Source organism: Trachypithecus francoisi, unplaced genomic scaffold (assembly GCF_009764315.1).
Source record: "Trachypithecus francoisi isolate TF-2019V2 unplaced genomic scaffold, Tfra_2.0 Lachesis_group2, whole genome shotgun sequence".
In the NCBI taxonomy this organism is placed as follows: Eukaryota; Metazoa; Chordata; class Mammalia; order Primates; family Cercopithecidae; genus Trachypithecus; species Trachypithecus francoisi.
In genome coordinates this window covers 88,449,726-88,456,384 of record NW_022681465.1, presented here as the reverse complement: position 1 = coordinate 88,456,384, position 6,659 = coordinate 88,449,726, and the positions used below count along the sequence as shown (strand labels likewise).

The 6,659-nt window shown below is 44.7% G+C and overlaps 1 pseudogene; it reads right to left on the bottom strand.

Annotated features, from left to right (window-relative positions):
• Positions 1-222: 222 nt before the first annotated feature.
• LOC117066059 lies at positions 223-1,742 on the bottom strand (annotated as a pseudogene).
• Between the last annotated feature and the right edge of the window lie 4,917 nt (positions 1,743-6,659).

Sequence of the window (6,659 nt, the reverse complement as noted above, 5' to 3'; positions counted from 1 at the left end):
TAGCAACCTTAACTCTATCTGCTGTATTTAAGTTCCCCTTTTCACAGTGTGATATATATAATAAGAAATATATTTGTCCATAGTTTCTGCCATGGAGCTCCTGAAACACCTGGCATTTCCTGAGTGATAGGAGTTTCTTTTGTTATTCTTTATGAGCCCCATTTGTTTTTTTGTTTTTTAGAATGTAACAACAATAAAACTAATCTTAATTTTATTTGCATTTTATACATCAAATATTATATCTTTGAGTCTACCAGATTTCTGTTTTTGAAAAATGATTAAACAAACACTTAATATCAAAGGCAGAATCACATTTGTTCAGGTTCATGTTGATAATAACTGGAGCTTCTTTGATTTTTGTTGTTGTTGTTGTTGTTGTTTTTGAGAGAGAGTCTCTCTCTGTCACTCAGGCTGGAGTGCAGTAGCACAATCTCAGTTCACTGCAACCTCTGCAGGGATTAAAGGGATTCTTGTGCCTCAGCCTCCCAAGTGGCTGGTATTATAGGCTCCCGCCACTATGCCTGGCTAATTTTTGGTTTAGTAGAGATAGGATTTCACCATGTTGGCCAGGCTGGTCTCGAACTCCTGACCTGATGTCATCTGCCCCCCTCGGCCTCTCAATGTGCTGGGAGTACAGGCACGAGCCACCATGCCTGACCTATAACGGGTTTTGAGTTAATGTATATATCTGGGATTGGCCAGCATAAACCAAGACGATGGTGATGGATCTTAATTAAACTATCATTACTGCAATGCCATACTATTCCTTCAATTTTAGCCTCTTTGCAAACTTCAAAGCAGGACAAGAGACCATTGTACTTCCAAACAGGTACATTCCTTTTCTTTTTTTTTTTTTTTGAGACAGAGTTTCACTCTGTTACCCAGGTTGGAGTGCAGTGGCATGATCTCGGCTCACTGCAGCCTCTGCCTCCCAGGTTCAAGTGATTCTCCTGCCTAAGCCTCCTGAGTAGCTGGGACTACAGGTGCCCACCACTACGCCCAGTTGATATTTGTATTTTTAGTAGATAAGAGGTTTCACTATGTTGGCCAGTCTGGTCTCAAACTCCTGACCTCATGATCCACCCGCCTCGGCCTCCCAAAGTGCTGGGATTACAGGCGTGAGCTGCCACGCCCAGCCCCAGATGGGTAGATTTCTTATTTGGAATGCTCCATGTGGTATAAGAAGATGTAACGGATGCGTCTTGCTTCCTAACCCACATGGGTTTCCATTGATATTTGTTCCTATAAGCTCCAGTGTTTGTTCTAAAATTAGTGGCACTACACTTATTTCCAAAAGCCCAGGTTCATCAGGATGATGCTTTAGTACCAGGGCAATTTCAAATTCATAATGAACTACAGAGGAATGCCAGCAGTACTGTTTATTGTTTTTTTCTACTGGTACTCAACCAAGAATATGTCCATTTCCATCAGGTGCTGAATTCCCATTTAGTTGTTCTATTTCCTTTGCTGGTATGCAGCACTCTGGAGCCTGTTTGAAGTCCTCCTCAAGGTTCCCAAAAAATTATTTGGTGTTTTCTTTTGAATGTAGAAAAATGTAAAATCTTTTCTCGGCTTGTTAGGTTTTCTAGCTAGTTGAGCCCACAGGTGTGGCTAATCTGCTGCTCCCTTTTGGCAGAAGGCTCCTCTTTCACTTCCATCACAAACACACGTGATATTTTTTGCTGCATGGAGCCCAGGCACCTCTTGGTGAGCCCAACAAGCAGGGTGAGTGTAGGGTGCATTTTTTTTTTTTGGATTTTTTTTTGAGACAGAGAATTCCTCTGTCGCCCAGGCCAGAGTGCAGTGGTGCGATCTCAGCTTACTGCAACCTCCGCCTCCTAGGCTCAAGCGATTCTCCTGTCTCAGCCTCCCAAGTAGCTGGGATTACAGGTGCAAGACACTATGCCTGGCTAATTTTTGTATTTTTAGTAGAAATGGAGTTTTGCCATGTTGGCCAGGCTGGTCTCAAACTCCTGACCTCAGGTGATCCGCCTGCCTTCGCCTCCCAAAGTATTTGGATTACAGGCGTGAGCCATTGCGCCCAGCCAAGGGTGTGCTTTTAAATGGCACCAGGTCCAGGCGGGGTGAAAGCCCTGCAGCAGTAACTATGAGCCTCCATCCCCTTCGTGTGTGTGTGTGTGTGTGTGTGTGTGTGTGTGTTTTGATCTCACTCTATCACCCAGGTTGGAATTCAATGGCGCAATTTTTGTATGAGCTCCTTTTAATCACACCTGAGTTTACACTAATGAGGTGAGTTGATGTGGGGCCTAGATGGGGGCTGGGCACCAGAAAAAACAAGTGGTTAGAGGGTTGGAAGTTTCAGCCCTATTCACCAACCTTCTGGGAGGGAAAGAGGGATTGAGGATTGAGCTTTAAGTCTTGAGCAACAAGATTCAAAGAGCTTCGAAGTTGATGAACACATTGACTTGCTGGGAGGGTCATACTCCTGGAGAGGGTTTGGAAGCTCCATACCAACTCCCACCCAATACCGTGCCCTATGCACCTCTTCCATCTGACTCTTCCTGGGTTGTGTACTTTATAATAAACCAGTAAATGTAGGAAAAGTTTTTCTGAGTTCTGTGAGCCATTCTAGCAAATTATTAATATCAAACTTAGAGAAGGGGTCATGGGAACCCCTGAGTTATATCAGCCAGAACTATGGATAAGGCATCAAACTTGCAAGTGCAGTCTGAAGTGGGGACAGTCTTGTGGGACTGAACCCTGAAGTCTGAAGCAAGCTAACTCCAGGTAGTTTGTGTCTGAATTAATTGAAATGTTTGACATCCAGCTGATGTTGGAGAATTGCTTGGTGTAAAAAAACACCCCAGACACAGAACCTAACATATTGATAGCTTTTGGGGATTAGGATGTGGACATCTTTGCTTCCCTAAATACTAAAGTAGGGGCCAGGCACAGTGGCTCACACCTGTAATCCCAGCACCTTGGGAGGCTTGATTGCTCCCACCTTAATTGCTCTTTAAAATTTTTTTGAAATATTTTAATTTTTAATTAAAAAAAATTAGCCAGGCGTAGTGATGTCTACCTGTAGTCCTAGCTACTTGGGAGGCTGGGGTGGGAGGATGGCTTGAGTCCGGGAGTTCAAGGTTGCAAATGAGCCATGATCATAATGCTGCACTCCAGTCTGGGCGTCAGAGACCCAGTCTCCAAAAAAAAAAAAAAGAAAAGAAAAGAAGGCCGGGCGCAGTGGCTCAAGCCTGTAATCCCAGCACTTTGGGAGGCCGAGACGGGCGGATCACGAGGTCAGGAGATCGAGACCATCCTGGCTAACACGGTGAAACCCCGTCTCTACTAAAAATACAAAAACTAGCCGGGCGAGGTGGCGGGCGCCTGTAGTCCCAGCTACTTGGGAGGCTGAGGCAGGAGAATGGCGTAAAACCCGGGAGGCGGAGCTTGCAGTGAGCTGAGATCTGGCCACTGCACTCCAGTCCGGGCGACAGAGCGAGACTCCACCTCAAACAAAAAAAAAAAAAAAGAAAAGAAAAAAAAAGGAAAGAAAAAGAAAGAAAACGAACCAAGTTGATACTGTGATGACTCCACATCTGAGCAGTACACTAGCCACAGAAAGGATCTGTACAGTGCAGAGGCATGCCTGTCTTTCACAGGTAAGTGTATCTTTCTTTCATAGCTAGGTGTACTGTCTTTTTATAACTTGATGACAATAGATATTAAAACCATTGAGGGAGCTCTCTGAACCTATCCTGGTTCTGAGGACTGCCTAATTTGATAAAAAACAAATTAAAAAGTAATAAAACCATTTAATTTTGTTTGTTCTAATTCCACATTTAGTTAACTTCTGATTTTACCCATGTACATATTTTTTCAAGATACAGAATACTCTGACTACACAATATTAATGACTTCTCCATTTGACAGTTATGCTTCTTTCTTTTTTAAATTTTTAAAATTTTTTGAGATGGAGTCTCGTTCGGTCGCCCAGGCTGGATGCAGTGGCGCAGTCTTGGCTCACTGCAACCTCCCTCTCCTGGGTTCAAGCAATTCTCCTGCCTCAGCCTCCTGAGTAGCTGGGACTACAGGCACCTGACACCACACGCAGATAATTTTTGTATTTTCAGTAGAGACAGGGTTTCTCCATGTTGATCAGGCTGGTCTCGAACTCCTGACCTCAGGTGATCTGCCTGCCTTGGCCTCCCAAAGCACTGGGATTGCAGGTGTGATCCACTGTGCTCGGCCTATTTGGCAGTTATATTTCTCATTGTAAATTAGCACCTTGGATACTGGTTTTAATATCTGTTGTCATCAAGTTATAAAAAGACAGTACACCTAGCTATGAAAGAAAGATACACTCGTCTGTGAAAGACAGGCATGCCTATCTGCACTGTACAGATCCTTTCTGTGGCTAGCATACATTTCATGGACACTTTTGTACATTTCATAGACAATGAAGAAAGGTGGAGTTTTTGGACCTGAAGACTCAACTCTAGATTGTGGTGAATACAGCAAAGTTCTGCAATTTTGTGTGTCCTTTCCTCAGGTAGCATCTCTCTGTCTCACTGCACATTTCTTTTTGTTTTGTTTTTTGAGACAGGGTCTTGCTCTGTTGCCTGGGCAGGAGTACAGTGGCATGATCATAGCTCACTGCAGCCTCTAATGCCTGGGTTCAAGGGATCCTCCCACCTCGGCCTCCTGAGTAGCTGGGACTATAGGCACACATCAACGCTTAGCTAATTAAAAAAAAAAATTTTTTTTTTTAGAGACAGGGTCTCACTATGTCAGTCTCAAACTCCTGGCCTCATGCAATCCTCCCTCCTCAGCCTCCCAAAGTGTTAGGATTACAGCATCAGACTGCACCCAGTCCCACGGACTATTTCTTATAAACACGGCAAGGATCTTTCATGCATCATAAATGTGAGTTAAATGAGTTAAGACCTTTAAACAAAGATGATATCAAAGGCAAGGAGGAGCCTCCTGCCCATCACAACATCAGGGCAAGAACAAAGGCTTTGAAGGCCAAGAAAGCCACACTACAAGGCAGCCAGAGTCTCCCGAAGAAGGCCCATGAGTCACCTACCCTCCAGGGGTGTAGCACACTGAGACTGCAAAGGGCCCTAGAAAATGTGTTTTCAGGAGGAACAACTGAAACCACAGTGCCATCATTAAGTTCCCCTTGACCTCAAAGAAGGTAGAGAAAACAACATGCTGGTTTTTACTATAGATGCCAAGGCCAACAAGCCTCAGATCAGGCAGTCTTTGAGAAAAACTGTATGATACTGACATGGTGCGTACCCTGATAAAGCCTAATGGAGACAGGGACTCGATACTGCCAACAAAATTGGGATCATCTAAAACTGAATTCAGGCCAGGCGCGGTGGCTCACGTCTGTAATCCCGGAACTTTGTGGGGCCAAAATGGGTAAGTTGCTTGAGTCCAAGAGTTCAAGACCAGCCTGAGTAACATGGCGAAACTCCATCTCTACAAAAAATGCAGTAATTATCCAGACATGGTGGCATGCACCTGTAGTCGGGAGGCTGAGGCAGGAGGTTCCCTTAAGCCCAGGAGGCAGAGGTTGCAGTGAGCCAATTTTGCGTCACTGCACTCCAGGTTGAATGGTAGAGTGAGACCTCATCTCAAAAAACAAAAACAACTACAAAAAAACAGTGCCACGAGACTGGTAGGAGCTATACAGAAGGGAACATGGGCCAACTCCACTGTAGCCTGTGTGCAGAGATGGCCAATGACCAGAGGACCCTATTCCATTCCTGCTGCTCTGACTCTGTGAGTTTCATTTGATGGGATACCCCTAGGTGGGGCCTAAAGAATGACTGAGGTTCTTTTTTTTTTTTTGGAGACTTTTTTTTTTTTTTTTCTGTTGCACAGGCTGGAGTGCAGTGGCATGATCTCGGCTCACTGCAACCTCTGCCTCCTGGGTTCAAGCATTTCTTGTGCCTCAGCCTCCCAAGTAGCTGGGACTACCTACATGCATGCACCACCAAAGCCTGGCTACTAATTTTTGTATTTTTAGTAGAGATGGGGGTTTGCCAGTTTAGCCAGGCTGGTCTCCAACTCCTGGCCTCAGGTTATCTACCTGCCTTGGCTTCCCAAAGTGCTGGGGTTACAAGGCATAAGCCACTGCACCCAGCCTGAGGTTTATTTTCTGTCAACGCAGGAGGATAGGACTTAAAGAAGCAATTAAATTTATTTATAAGAAATAATAGATTGTGGTATATATCTTTTAGGTGCAACTTTATGGACTGTTACACAAAGGCATCTAGCACCTCCATTATCAGGCCTGTGTCTTACCTTACACCCTCTTCTCCACGACAGTCCACCCACAGCCCAACTAGACTTAGTCACTCTGAGTTTTTTCATGACAGAGCCCCCAGAGGGCAGAATGTAATCTATTCCTTTCTGTACCCTTGCATTCCTCTCAGGGCTTGCTTCCTCTTCCCTCCTTGGGAATGCCCTTCTGCACTCTCATTTCTGCCTGTCGAAATTGAATCACCTTTTGAAGAAGCCCAGTTCAAAGCCCCTTCTGTCGGCTGAATGGTATTCCCTTCAACACAATTCATGTGTTGAAGTTCTAAACCCCGGTACCTCAAAATGCGACTCTATGTGGAGATAGATAGGAAATTGAAAGCGTTAATTATGTTAAAATGAGGTCATGAGGGTGGGTCCTAATC